Source organism: Topomyia yanbarensis, chromosome 3 (genome assembly GCF_030247195.1).
Source record: "Topomyia yanbarensis strain Yona2022 chromosome 3, ASM3024719v1, whole genome shotgun sequence".
Taxonomy (NCBI): Eukaryota; Metazoa; Arthropoda; class Insecta; order Diptera; family Culicidae; genus Topomyia; species Topomyia yanbarensis.
The window spans coordinates 168,464,228-168,479,773 of NC_080672.1; the positions used below are offsets into that span (position 1 = coordinate 168,464,228).

The following is a 15,546-nucleotide window of genomic DNA, read 5'->3' on the forward strand; positions in this document are numbered from 1 at the left end:
AAAGTAAAGCTGTAAATTTCAACGTTTAAGAACGGTTTTATCGGTTTAATCTGGTGTAGCATTTTACTTTCCCGACTGAGTGTTAAGAGTACAAAAGCACCAGCTGCTCTCGCTGTGCAGGATAAGTCGAACGAGAATTGCTCTCCAACAGGAAAAGGAGAGCAAATTAGGCAGGGCACCACATGGGAAGCACTATGTGGTGTCGGCAAAACTTACCTGCCTAGCCAACAGTTAAGGGTCGCTGCAGGAGTAGCAACAACACCGGAAGAACTCGTTTGCTGTTAAGCTCAAGTTACCTTTTTTGAGCATGTGTTAGAATTGAACGTTTGGTAGTATACGTAGGAACAAATGTGTTCAGTTTTGCCGCCGATTTATCCTTATAAAGCATTTATTAAACGCTAAAAGAAGAATATCAGTCGATTTATTAGATTATAACGATTCAAATCATGCAAAATAGTTGGTGGAAAAATAATTGACCGGGCGGGATGGTGTTTTTGAAAACGTGGCTTTGGTTTTTTTCACTACGCAGTTGTGTTGCGTGCCCCGGGACAGTGTGGTGGTGTGCCGAAAAATCACCGCCACTTTTTCAAAAGCACCATTCCAACCGGTCAATTGTTTTTCCACCAACTATTTTGCATGATTTGAATCGTGATAATCTAATAAATCGACTGATATTCTTCTTTTAGCGTTTAATAAATGCTTCATATGGATAAATCGGTGACAAAGTTGAACGCATTTTTTTCCAATTTTCAATTTCGTTCAATTCGTGTAGACGCTCACCGAAAGTTAATTGAACCTTAAGCTAGTCAGTTGGATTTGAACAAAGTTGCCATATGTTGCTGTAACAGTGAATTAATTTGGTAAAATTGCAGCAAAATAACTTTTTACACCATTTTGAGCGACTTAGTGAGATGCAACATTTCAATTGTAACATAAAACGAAATATTACTTTTCTTAATTGATAGTAAATTTGATTTGTTTTTCATTTTCATTGCTTTGTGAAAAAAGTTAGCAATATTTGGTGAACTCATCTTTGCCACCTTAAAACCAAGGGTTAGTCAGGCAAAATAAATCTGAGCCAGAGTAATAGTTACCTTAGACTTTTTAAATATTTTGTAAAGAATCAGTTAGTTCCATAAAAAATGAAATTATGTCTCTTTCCACCAAACCCGGAGATATTGATGTAAAATCCGGAGGCCCGGAGATTACTCCCGCAAAACCGGAGTCTCCGGGTCAAACCAGTGGGGGTGGCAACCCTACGTGAGGCCCAATGGCCGAGCTTGGATGTTACTTGAGCCGGGGAGCCGATTTTGTTTTGTTTCAACATCCATATTACCTTGAGCTCTTGGGGTTTATTTGTTGTACCGTCACCAACAGACCCCTTGGCCTCAATGGTGGTTACTTAAACAAATTACATTTCAGAATATACATTATTTTAGTTTTTATCGAATTCCTTGTCAGGTTGAAGTCAAAAGCCGTCGCCACACTGCTAAACACACGCTAGAGTCCGGTAACAGCGCTTTGGCGCCCATAGTTAGTTTTCCGGAACGGGACTCGCAGAAGAGAGTTATTGCGCAGAGCTCGTACGCGAGCTTGAAGATCGAGGCGTCCGAGGATTGTAGGGCAATCCACCCTGGCAGACAGTAAGTCCGAGACGAACAGGGCTCGAGAGCAGTCCCTCCGGATGCTTAGAGTATCGAGCTGTATTAACTGACAACGGTTTTCGTAGCTCGGCAGCTGAAATCTGTTTGGCGAAGGAAGATGTCAGAGGAAGTCATTTTTGCACGGGCCTATTGCCCAGCGCAAGTTAGTAGGAGAACCAATAAGAAGAAACGTAATAATTGCGGTACATATCTTGGATAGCGGTCCAGGCAGTTCACGAAACAAAACACTGCTATGGCTTTGCTGGTCGACTAACAGTTAACAAAAAAAGGAGAAAAGTCCAAAACCTCGACGAGGCGGATAATGCGCAAGATAAGGCGGATTAGCACTATTCTTTGTCGCTATACACTGCACGGACAGGAAAGATTGATCGCTTCGAGAGTAACCGTACGAATGGCCTTGATGTATAATAATTGCAGAATACATAAGTAAAATATCAAAAACATACTTCAAAAAAATTCCGACTATATCGTACGAAAACACTACTTTAATTACACATTTGTTTTCCATACATCGAATAGTTTACAATATATCAGTAACTGGTGTTTTTCCTAAAGAGCGCGAGATAAAAAGATGTCCAAATTTTAGGTGGAATGCACCTTCCTTAGCAAAAAGCGCTCATTTATTCCTTTTCGTTATGTATGCATTCACGCCATCCCTTCTCCGATCCATATTACGTATACCGTCGTTATAATTTTTGCACCCCATCCAAGTTGTCGCGCCCGAGCAATAACTGGCGACTAAGTAGCAAAGATTTTACAACAACTGCACTACTTTTGTTATTTTCTCTATATAATGAACGGATCAATTATTAAACGTTGCATTTTTAATTCACATGGCTCTGAGTTAAAAAATTAAATTTTCCATGACACATTCAACTAGATTAGTAAGATCCTTTTTGTCCGGTAACCGAGTGCCAATCAGTACAAGTACCTACATACCTGCAATTCGAATTGTCTCTTCATGTGTTATTCTCTGTTTACGTCTACTTTCTCTCCACAACATGTGCGGTGGAACGTGGAACCAACTGCCTGAGAGAGGGCCTCTCAACGCTGAGAGGACATGGGAGTGTGGGAATTCTCACTCCGTTGGGTTGGCTCTCGACAAAAGGAAATCTCACAGTTTGCCGGAAAAGTATCCTTTAAATTTTTGGCAGTTTTCCCGGACAGTTAATGCTTCCGCATTGCTTGTCGGTGCGTTCAGTACACCGGTTCGTAGTTACTCGACTCGGCCGCGCCGTCGTCGGTTATTCTTTGCTGTCGTTGACTGTTATCTGTCGATAGCAGTTCGGTCTGCCGGTGGGTGGCTTTCAATTTCGATACGGTTGAAGGGGTTGCGTTTCCACGTCCGCAATTAACGGCTTCACCCGTGCTTGTTGAGGATTGTCACGCTAGACCGGAGTGTTCGCCGACCGTATAAGCCTGGGAGCCACCAAATTAGGAAGGATTTTTGCGCGCTCGTTTTCCTGGTAGCTTACTAGATTGCAGTCCTGTGGTCGTGTAATTAAAATACGGTGGAAACTTCGGGAAAAAAGTGAGGTTTTCGTGTTGTTACAAGAGCGGCGGTGTCATTTTACCGGGATTGAACATTTTGTCTGCAGGATAGATCGGATTTGTCAATAGCTGGTAAATCATTGGAAGCTCGAGTGGAATTTGATTATTATCTCTTTCTAGTGGACTTTTTGTAACTACACCAGAAGAACTGTGCAACTTAGTCTGCCGCTACGGATAAGGATTTTTGTGTTTAACGTAAGTAAACCAATATGTTATATCTATTGCTAAGAAGAAAATTGGTTTGTAACCATTTTATGCGTAAAGGACGCAAAACCTTGCTATAATAAGTCAAGGAATTTGCGTTTCGACTCCGTCTCCTCAGAGTCTAGCATTTGATTATGGTAGCATGTGTCATATTCTTCTCAATGAAATTAATTGATCTTCGTTGTCATAAATCAATACTATGGATACTTATTGTTGCCGAGATATTGGTGTTTGATTACTATAGATAAATTAACTACACGGAAGATGCGTGCACATCGTGATTACATTCTAACGAAGTTGTTATAGAGCTCTATACGGTCGATTAATTGTAGATATTGTCGCGACTACCAACCAGGCTAGACAATGCTTTTAATCTTCGGCCGAGTCTGTGCTATAGGCAAGCAAGCAATCAACAAACAACAGTCGTCGCAATCCAGAGTGAAAAATAAAACAACGTTCATTTTTTCTCGTGGTAACTATCGTTTGTTTCATGAGATGTTGAAATTTTTATTAATAACAAAATTAGTAGTTGTTTCGAACTGCAATGTGTCATAACGTCCGAGGTCATAACGTTGGAAGGGTGGTGCGTCATAACGTGTGGGACATTATGATGCACCAGGCTGCGTCATAGCATCCAAAAACGGATGTGCGTTATAATGTCCATGGCTTTATGATGCACATCTATTTTCGGATCTCATGACGCACCCCTTATGTGTCATAATTTCCCGGACGAGGAACTCGAAACGCCTCTCCAATAACTAATTTATTTATAAGTTTTGTGTTTTTTAACCCTTTGCGACGCAGTGGGACGTATACGTCCCACCTACTTTTTCTAAGTTTTTATTGGATTTCTAGTTAGCGTTGACATATAAATACGAATTCTTTCTTTTAATCAACTCTTAGGGATGTAAGGAGTACAACTAGCACAAAAAATATTTATTTGAATTTGTTAATGATTTATTAGTTATAAACAATTAAAACTCGAAAATTTCATTTCTTTTACAATAAATTTGGCTGTGTCTGAACTAAAAGTCCTAGAGATTTAATTTTTTTTGCAAGTATCTCAAACATTAAACTAAATAATAGTTTTTTTGCAGAGCTTTTCGTAGATCAGTTTTTTCGAAAAAAATTTTCAGCATATGTAAAAATGGAGTTTATTATTATGTTTGTCTATAAACAATTCTGATAGCCTGGGATGGCTTCTCAACTAGCATAAAAATAGATTATGTGGTTTTGAGGTAGCTGATTACGATTCTGACGACAGAATTTGAAAATTCAAAATGGCGGCTACACAATGTCATCCATTTTTAGCCAAGTACAGTCGCCATATTGGATCCGCCATTTTGAATTTAACATTTTCGACGGCAGAATCAGACCCCGAAAGCCTATATAAAGCTAAAAATAACAGTCTTAATAATGAAAAAAATTCACGCTGTAAAGGATTAAGCGCAAAAGTGGATTCTCCTTATTGGAGAAAAATAGTTTTTTATCAATTTTTTTTCTCCACCAAGGAGAAATATAGCATAGCGCATAATGCATTGTACAGAAGAAAACAAGTGTTCACGCTTTCATCTTTGGATTTAGAGATTTTATGTCTTAGAAACATTTATTGCTCTTTTTTTTATTCATTTCATTTTTTTACAAAAGAAAAGAAAGTTTACAGTTATCTTAAGACTAGAAATAAGATTCAATATACAAGAGAGGGCCAAAAGATTTTTTTATGAAAAGTTTTAAAGCAAGGGCTTCAGTTTGATATACAAGAGGGGGAGTAATAGTATTTTACGAAATATTTTACAGTTATCTTAAAACTAACAATATAGTTTAGTACACAACATTTATTGCACTTGACAAATTGCTTCTTTTGGCTGAAGAAGTTTTAGGGTGGTCCTCAAATCATCGAAGTTTCAAAAACATTATTAAATAGACAACCCTATTTTCATGTTTTTTCAATGCAGCATATAAATAACACCTTTTAGACATTATATTTGGTAAGGGTTTTCTTTAAAACAGCGACACGTATAAACGATCCAAATAGTCAATGGACAAACAAGGCTTCGTGCTTGAAATCTGGTAGAAAACCCATCTATGAACGCATACCGCATTCAAATCGTTATAACTTTCGATTCCGTCAATGAAATATTTTCAAACTTGCAGCGGTATACTTGATTACTATATCTTTTGAATTCCAAGTACCAAAGTAGACAAATATTTTTTTGTTTATAAAGATAGGACCAAATCCGTGGGTGTTTGCTGGTAGCCTTATGAAACGTGTCATAAAACTTCAAATCGCAATTTCTTTCGAATCTCTCGATGGATCATTTTGAAATTCACTGAGATGATGCTTGGATATTGTATCTCTCGAATGCCGTATGCCAAATTTATGGTAATTTTTTTTGTTAATAATGGTTTTAGACACACCGTGCATCTGGTCATGGTAGCTTCCGACAGTACTCCCACCTGTTCAGACGCCCTTCATTTCAATGGATGGAAATGTCGAACAATACTAGAGTACGTAGTCCTTGTCTGTCAGAGATTCGCAGCAGCGTGCATGCCTTCTATTTGTGTGGAGAATATCGATGCTGAGATGTGTCGGGAAGAGGGTACATGGAATGCCGTTACCAGAGCAGATACATGAATACTGTTGGGACTCTAGCGTGGCATAATGACGTAACGGAGTAACTCTGTGAAGCTGGCTGTGGAGGGATGTAAGTTAGTCGGGAGAACAGCAATACAAAGTCGGAGAAAAACAAGTAACACGAGGACGAAGAAAACCAGAATATCGACGAATGGAGAAAATTCGCACCCGTAGACTTATCCGTTGTACTAGAGTAGATTTGTCACCGGGGATTAAACAGGTAGATCGTGACAGACCTGGGACCTGAATGGCTCACAAAAACTGTTATCGGTTACGGAAGAAATTTCGCCATTGGGGATTACTCAATCTGAGAAGGGTAGATTCGCCACAGGGAGTTATTCAAGGAGACCGCGACAAAGTTGGGAATATACTAGTAGCAGATCTACGCAGGGATGTTATGCCGCGAAGGATGGACATCGAACAAGTAATAAACATTACAGAGAAAAACACCAATGATTAACACAAAAGAATAAGAGGCGGAGTCCCGATTTGTCAAACTGAGTCGATTAATGTGCAAGAGTGGGCAATCCTGGTCTTGATAAAATTTTTAATAGTATGGGTATCAATTTTCAGTCGATTCTGCAAATTCTGTACAAAAGTTGTTTATGGAAACAATTCTACTTCAACCACACGGAAACGCTCCCGATCGCATAGCAACTAATATATTAGTCGAATTTCTGAAATCGATTGGTTAAAATTTGGTACAGCTAAACGATTGTTGATTTTTCTAAACTTTCATTTTTGTTTTTGAATGAACAAAACAGTTGCTGAAACAACTAAATCATCTAGTTGAAAATGTGATGCTGTCAGTTAGCAAAGACACACACCATCCGAATCAGCTCATCAAATAGCTGTAACAACTAATATAATTGTCGATTTCAAGATTGGTGCGAGTTGAAACTGAAAACCGAGATGGTTGTTTCAGTCAATTGTAATATTGGAATAATTCCCAACCAGTTGTAACAACTAATATAATTGTTGATTTCAAGATTGGTGCGTGCTGAAACTAAAAACCAAGATGATTGTTTCAATCAATTGTATTATTGAAAAATATCCCAACCAGTTGTAACAGCTAACGATTTTGTTAATTATAAGGAGGATTTGTTAGCCAGTAATAAAAAGCCAAATTATCTTCGAAGAAGTTTATTGCTATCATATCAATGGCTTGATTTATCCAAACGCGTTGTATCACTAGGAAATATAAATATTAACACTGTTCAGCGCCAATACGTTTACATTAATTTTATTTTATAAAAAAATATATAGCATTGACTTTCTATACGAATTATGGTTCCATGTTCCACTAGATTCTCTATTTGCATGGAACAATTATTTATGCAATGATAGAATATACAGATCAATTTACTGATGGAGACTAATGTCCTATTCTAATGTCTAACATTTGTTAACATGTGAGAAAATTGGATGGCTGATTTGTAAAAACACATGAAACATACATACCTGGTTCCAGAAGATTTGCTCACGTTCGAACATCAGTCGAATCATGCAATTTATTGTCTACCTGATGTATTATATAAAAATACTTCCATAAATTCACATATATATCACTAAATTAGGTAGGCACTTCTAAGTATTATAACTGGTTTATTAATCTAAACTTCAAAATCAAGCTCTTTTATGTTAGTCTCAAAAATTTTACAAAATGAACATAGCGAGAAAACTGACGTATCCTTTTCAACTAAAGAAATGGTTAAATAAAATTTGCAAATTTTTGTTTCCTTTTTGCTGTCTTTATTTTCTGAAAACTGACAGCTTTCAAAAACAACTAATTTATTCAGCCAATTGATGATGCGAAAATCAACAGGACAGTTAGTTGAATCAACAATTTTTAGTTGAAACAGTCAAGACAAAAATCAAAAATTGCAATATTCATTTTTTGTGATTGCGGGGTTTTCCGTGCAAATTCAGTCAATACCGACTGCAACGAAACAATTATCAAAAAGACCAATGCATGATCGTAACCCGTAAGGCTAAAAACAATCAGAACCTTTGAATCGTGTAAGCCTATAAACTACCAAGAGCAACATGGGCGAGAGAAAGTCTACCAATTAGTTCCAGAGCAGCAGTAGGATCGTCAGGAAATAGGTTCTCCTCACCAAGTTAGAAATCATATATTGAGATAATACTAGATTAATTTACTGTTACTTAAACATAATTTACGTGAGAAGATGAACGGCTCAGACAAGCTAACCTATTGAGACGTAATAAAAATACGATTTTTTTCAACAGCAGGAGCAATAAGATTTATGTTTGTTTAGTGAAAAACAAAACAAATCTGGAAGATGAAAGCGATAAAGAAGTGATTATTTTTTTGGCTCTGAACGTCAAAACAGTGACTAACGGGAACTAGCGAAAAAAATCACGTGATTCGCCAGCGCAAACCCTAGGATTTTCTGGAAAATGAATTCCCCAGCAGGAAGCTCTATATGTGATTGAAAAGCTTTCATACTTTGAAGTCCTGCTACATCCGAGCTCGGCACGGGGTACAATCACGGCGTTCGTCTTTTATTTTTCTGGTTAGTGCGATTGACTTCTCTGCGTGCGTTCACAGCCGAAGCAAAACGTTAAACGGTGCGCTAAAGTATTCCTTTTATGTTCGATTCGCTCCATGGATCGAAATGCGATAGAGTAGAAAAAATGTGTCGTACCTCGATTGGTTTTCCGTGCAAGCTAAGCTGATAGAGGAACAATATCGTGTGCGGAACACATTGAGAACACAAATACATGATAATACGAGTAGCAGTTCAAGTGGGTAGTGTTTTGATTAAGTTCTCACGTCAATCTCGGTGGATTTGAATGAGTGAATGAACAGATATGTTTCTGAGCGAACGTCCTTGGAGGATAATAATGGGGTCAGAAATGAAGGCTGCTCAATCGATACTTGGTTATTCTGTTTTGTTCGGGCAGCAATCTAGGGTTGTAAATCTAATTTTAGGCTTATTCAATTACCTCTCATTGTGATATATTGAAATAGTTGTTAGGGAATAATGTTCATCCTGTACTAGGCTATGGAGTACAAATCGGAGTTAGATTTGTGTTGCAAATTGCTGTAGCAGAGTTGATAGTAACATTGTAAATGTTACAAATAACAATCGATTAATCGGTACGTATATTTTTTTATCTAACTGTGTGTGTCCATATGTGCCGATCGTAATTGTAGAAACTTTTGGTGTATTGTAAATTATAATTTAGTAATTTATTGTTCTATGGGTTACGGCAATCTGTCAGTACAGGACTGTCAAGGATGTGTGTATGTGTAAATTTGTAAATTGAAAACTATGCAAGCATGCAAAAGGTGTACTTGTGAAAAATAAATGAAAGCCCCAAAGGTTGTTGAACAAATCTTTTAGAACATTTTCATATTTTTCGGAAACATTACTTCGTCTTCAACTACACCCAACACTAGACCTTATAATCTTTGTGGCAATACAAAAGAAATCACTGATACAGTGGTTTTCAACCGGGGGTAAATCCACTCCCAGCGGTGAATTAGACTGAATTTTAACTTGTTATCCTAGCCTTGCCATCGGATATTTGTCTTTATATATTTATTGAAAGTGTTTATGTATTGTTTTACATGAATGTATGGTGTCAGGCCAAATTTAAAAAAAAACTTTTTTTCTTGGTATGGTAAGACTTTAAAAAGGGAGTACATGGTGTGGATCAAAATTGCGAAAGAGGTACATGCAACAAAAAAGGTTAAAAACAACTGTCCTAGTAGCAAGACGGTTATTGCTTTTTAGGTAATAGGACCAATTCCCGATAAGGTAATAACTAACACATTCATGCAAAACATAAAATTCTTTACGTATCCTCAGTTCTTATATTATACACAAACGAATCAGACCATACAATGGTGTATAGTATTTCGCCTGCCACTGTAGTGTTAAATAAGCGTAGGCGAATTATGCGAAGCGAATATAAGCTGGAGGAAGTTGGGCATGAAATTTCACTACATGTGTGGTGATCCGCGGGAATAAAAGTAATCGCGTGCTTACAGCTTGGTAGTCGCGAAAAGACAAGACTGTATGCTCAAGTAGCGAGAGCGACAATTCAACATACACTCGGGTAACGTAAACTGGTGTTAGTGAAATCTGGTTGATCATAACACGATGCGATAGAGTACTATACTGAAGGGTTAATAATAGAAACGTCTACCACATTTTCACCAATTTAAGATATATTATTTAACGATTTTGTATAATACAACACTGATACTCATCTTGTGGGACTGAATCTAAGGGTGGGTCAAGAAACACGTTTAGATTGTCTGACTATCGATTCGTCGGGAACTGATGATGATTTTGTTTGAAAATTCTAAGTTTGAAGTTGTTTTTTTGCTCAAAAATTCTTCTGTTTCTTCGACCTTAGCTTTTGATGAGGGACGACATTTCTTTAGGTGCAAAACATTTCGGTCAAACGTCTTGCCTGGTTCTTTTGATTGTATGGTCACGTTCGAACCGTTCCTATTCAAGACCAAGAGTTTCTCTCGCAAGAAATTGATGGATAGTACATTAGACGGTAATAGATTTTTCATAAGTACAAAATCACCCGGCATAGGCTCTAGAAATTCAATTGCTATATCTATCCATGGTTTTTCCGGTAGAAGACGTTGCGACATACGCTCAGGAGTGTTCGACGACTGAATCAAATGGCACCCTTCACATAGCTCACATGTTTTTACTGCCTCCTGATCTATTCCTGGCCGTTTCCGGAATGGCTTATACTGTTTGAGATCTTCCAGTGCCCACTTGTCGTTCATAATGCATTCAATGAGTTTCTGCAATTTCATTTCCTACTCTGTGGCGGTTATCGCCCCTGCAATATCGATAGCTGCCGATTCTTGTACAGCTCTATTAATTTCTTCTGTTTCAATATCAAAATCTGGCTCGTTTCCCACGTCTGACAAAGAAGATAATGACTGAAGATAATGACTGTACATTACACGTCTGATCAAAACGTCCGAATCATCTGTCCAGCCAGGGTCTTCTAAATGGAAGGATAGTCTAGATATGGAAAGGGCCAGGCTTGTCGATCCTTTTTTTTATAGACTACCTTGATTTTAAAAGCTTGAGTCCGTAGCAGCCATCATTCGATTCTAGCAGTTGGTCTTGATCTGTCGGAGAACAGAGTATCCAAAGGCAATGATCGGTTTCGAGTTCGAATGTAATACTCAGCACATATAATTTAAATCTCTCGACAGCCCAGACATTGCCAAGTTCTTCCTTCTCGATTGGCGGATTGGTCTTTTCGAGGTTTGATAGACTCTTGGAGGCATAACTTATGACCCTTGGTTGATTATTTTTAAACTGAATCAACACAACTCCCTCCGCACTTTTCTATTCTTATTTGCACAGACTATTCTGTAACTTGTGGTTTTGGTTGCTTATTCTTTCACCACTATAAACTAACGGCATGCCCAACTACCGTCATCCGGAATTTAATCGGTTACCAACCAGTTTTTATTCTTCCAATTTCTATTTATCACTAATATTTTACCAGCTATAAACTAATTGGCTTAATCATTTGCCATCGCAATAGAATCAGTTTCCAAAGTCCACGTAATGCCTCTTTTTATTTGTGGAAGCATTACATCTTGTCACTATCTCTGGGGCCACTTTCCATCTTACACCAGAGAAACTTAGCTCAAGTAATCCAAATTCAAAATGGCGTAATTCGATAGTGAATCTCCAGAGGCGCCTCGTCGAAAACTTGTTTCGCAGTGGAGAAAAAGAGATTGTAACTACTAGAGGTCGCATATCGCTGTTAACACTGAAAATTTATCATCTCGCTCTTACATATGCTAGGCCCATTAGTTTGACACATATTACCCCGGGTATACACCTGTCAAAGTAATGGGATACAATATGCTAGAGCGAGACCCCATGTTTCAGTCCGTGAATGCATGGAGACAGTAGCGCTTTGCTCCCTCTAGTAGTTATACTCTCTTGTGGTGGAGATCATAACTTAAAAACTACTGGACCAATCGTTCTGAAATTTTGCACAGCTCTTCCTCAAATCATCCTTTTTGCTAGATTTTTGAATTTTTTTCTTGCACTTTGAAGTCCGATTTTATGCCAAAAAATCTATGAAAGAAAACCTGTTATTGTAAAGATAATAAGAACTTTCGTAAAAAAGCTCCCGTAGTTACCAGGGGAATGATGTAAAGAAGAATTATGCAAAATTTCACGATTGGACCAGAAGATTTTGTGTTATGGCGCATACCACATTTTTTGAGACGAGTCATCACGCGGGACTAGAGGTTTGCTCAAAACCACAAATTGTATCTCCGATTTTTGGAGCTTGCGTCAATTCGTCGTTAGCTTAGTCCTGTCATTAAGCTTGTGTTCGATTCTAATGAGAGGAAGTCGAAGCGCAAATTCCATAACTAATTTATCAAAATGTTGCTTTTTTGACACGAAAATTTGCGATAATTCAACAGATGTAAGATATAGAAATCAATTTTCACAATAAAAATTTTGTATTTTAATATGTCGAACCAAATTTTAGAACATTTTAATATTCTAAAAAACCATCAGAAAAAGTTGTGTTGAAAAAAGTGATTTTCAGGAATGTATCATAGAAAACTCCCCAATTATCCATTCAAATTCACAGATAGACACATAGTCTTTTCAGCACAGTTGTATCTTATTATATTTCCTTAGCTAAATAATGATTTTTTTCATAAAATGACTAAAGTTCGCTTCTCAGCTTTAAGGATATTCTGCACAATACTAATATTTTTATTAATTTCGAAGTATTTTATAAACAACCTTTACTGATCGTTTTATCGTGGTGAAAACAATTTCGATCACATTTTGGCTTATTTGCAAACAGTGTGAGGCAAAGTGAAAAAAATTAATGGTTTTTCAGACACAGCGGACAACAGCCAACAGCTAGAACAAGCGATGGTTCGGGTTGATCAGAGTTTTTGGTGGTAGAGTTGCGTAAAGAGGATTGGCAACATTGGATCAATCATTGGTTTTTTATTAATTTTGGCAACCTTTTATTTTTAGTTAAAATTCACATGACTTCTCCCGAACGTTTTAGTTAGAAGTGAATTTTGTGCATTTCATAGTTTAAAATGAAGTGTTCAGTTTTATTTTGTAGAAATCAATACGATAAAAAGCATCGTGTAAAGAATTTAAGCTATTTCCGGTTCCCGTCTGATCCGCAACTAAGATCGAAATGGATTGATTTTTGCCGCTTGCCCTCAGATTGGGAAGTGACTAAAAACAGTGGAATTTGCAGCGTAACATAAATTTAAATAAGTACATATACATTTGTGAAAATTTTAGCTGCACTTTAACTATGAGAAAGACCTTTATATTTCCACTGTCGGTGGAAGATTATTAACACTACCCAGAACTGTTCCGGTGTTTGAAATAGTACCAAACTTAAATATCAGTTCACACGACGACGATGATTTTCTTGTGAGTGTGGTCATATTGCCGAATGAATTTGTCATTTTTTACCATTTATATGCCACTGCAAGATTCCAACAATAACATTGCTACTCAAGCAGTACCGGGGTTTGTGGCTGCAAATTCAATTGCTATAGAGGGCAGATCCAATGAACCAATTGAATCGACTGTCCGTTCAGTCGGGAAGGTAGAGTCCATGTCAGAAGAACAACAAAAGCTGGCATATCCATGGTAACAATCAGGATTCAATAGACATTCCTCAGAAAATAGTGGCACGTCGTTAATTTCTTTTTGTTTTAGTTTCAGGCTCGTTCGAACTATTCGTCGACTACGACGAAAAAATGAACAAAAGATTAAAACTAGTTTAAAATAATATAAATATTAGATAATTGCATTTTTCTCATAATTATAATCACATGATAACGATACTCCCCACGCATTCGAGCATTGTTATTCTTGGTGTTCGATAGGTAGACGTTTTGAGTGTTCGATAGGTAGATTTGCTTCAGTCTTTGCGCAACTGTTCTTTATAAACTGTGGGGTTGATGAGGTTTAAAAAAGGTGGGGCAATTCGTGCGGTGGTATTTGTGATAGCGACTCTTTGTGTGTTTATGAACTCAATCGCTCATCAGTTGCCACAAGTGAGACACAATAAATTTTGTTTACAAAATACAATTTCGGTGGAGCTTAGAAGTGCTTTTGATAAATAAAATGCATTGTGCGGTGAACACGTGTAAAATTTGCCTGCAGGCTGTTTTAAAATCAAACCTAAGCGTAGGGTTTCATTCACTACCAAAGAAAATCAAACGGCGTACTAAGTGGTTACGTTTCTGTAGTTTCTCGAAGGATCCAAAGGTGCCAATGTACATTTGCTGTCGTCATTTTGATGCAGATGCCTTTTCGAACAATGCGGAGCTGGAAAACTCTCTTCGGTCATCCAAATCTCGAATTCGATTGAAAAACGACTGTAAGTACTTTTGTATGCAAAATTCGTTCGATTTTCAACATAATTTGTTTTGTTTCAGCCATTCCCATCATTCAAACTCTTCGGAAACTGATATGTGTCATCGAGGCTTCAAGAAAAAGTGATCTGCAATCGTACATGATCTACTGAAATCCAACGATTATCAGGGTAACGCCCTTTTGGCTCCGGGAAGTTTCAAAGAGTGTTCAGAGATGTCACAATTTGCAAACGTAAACGTTTTGTCATCAGTCCAAAATAAATATTTATTTGTCAGCAATTAACGGACTGTAAGACTATTAACACTAAAAAAAAGGTGATTTATGCAAAAAAAACGATTGCTGTAAATTCACTCCGAAAAGCTTGTGAAGAATTACATGCTCGTGAGGATAATCGCAATACTGCTCGTGTTAAACAGGAACTGGTTAAGCTATTTATATCTAATGCAATAGATTTGATTATGGACGAGAAGAAGAATGCTATATGGTGACCGTTGAAGAGATTGCCATGTCGTATTCTTTGAGGTATTGGTTTAGAGCAATGCTAACGCTATGAATCACTAATTCACTGATACCATGCATCGTAAGAACAAGAAATCAGTTTTGTGGAAAAACTGATGTTCATCGGACTGCGACAGATAAATAATCTCGAAAACTCTAACAGACGGTGACTGGATCTCACACTCCCGAACGAGTCGGCGATTTTCGATTTGCTTGAGCTCCCATTGCCTCCGATGAAAGTCGATCAACGCTAAACCTCTTTTGTTTCATTCGCAAACAACAGCAGCTTGCGTATCAGACGCGAAAGAAATTATATTTGACTACAACCGTGCCGACTTTTCAGGCTTGAATTAATTAATTTCTGAAGCTGAGTGGAATGAAATTATTTATGGCGATACTATCAATGATGCTGTTTCAGCGTATTATGCAAAGCTGTAAGACATTATACGGACCAATTATATAACGTTGGGGGACAGTGGGGACACTTGATCCTTGGAGATATTTGATTCCCTGGCCATATCTCATATTCTATATACCAAAAGTTATGACAATAGAAAACTAAAATGAAATATTTGGTCGTTTAAGA

General features: G+C 37.5%; 1 protein-coding gene across 2 annotated transcripts in view; it reads left to right on the forward strand.

Annotated features, from left to right (window-relative positions):
• The first annotated feature begins 2,849 nt into the window (after positions 1–2,849).
• LOC131689098 (somatomedin-B and thrombospondin type-1 domain-containing protein-like) overlaps positions 2,850–15,546 on the forward strand; it is a 203,424-nt gene continuing 190,727 nt past the window's right edge. For both annotated transcript variants that reach the window (XM_058973909.1, XM_058973910.1), the window contains exon 1: positions 2,850–3,410. The gene's annotated coding sequence lies outside the window, so the exon portion shown is untranslated. The remainder of the gene's footprint in view (positions 3,411–15,546) is intronic.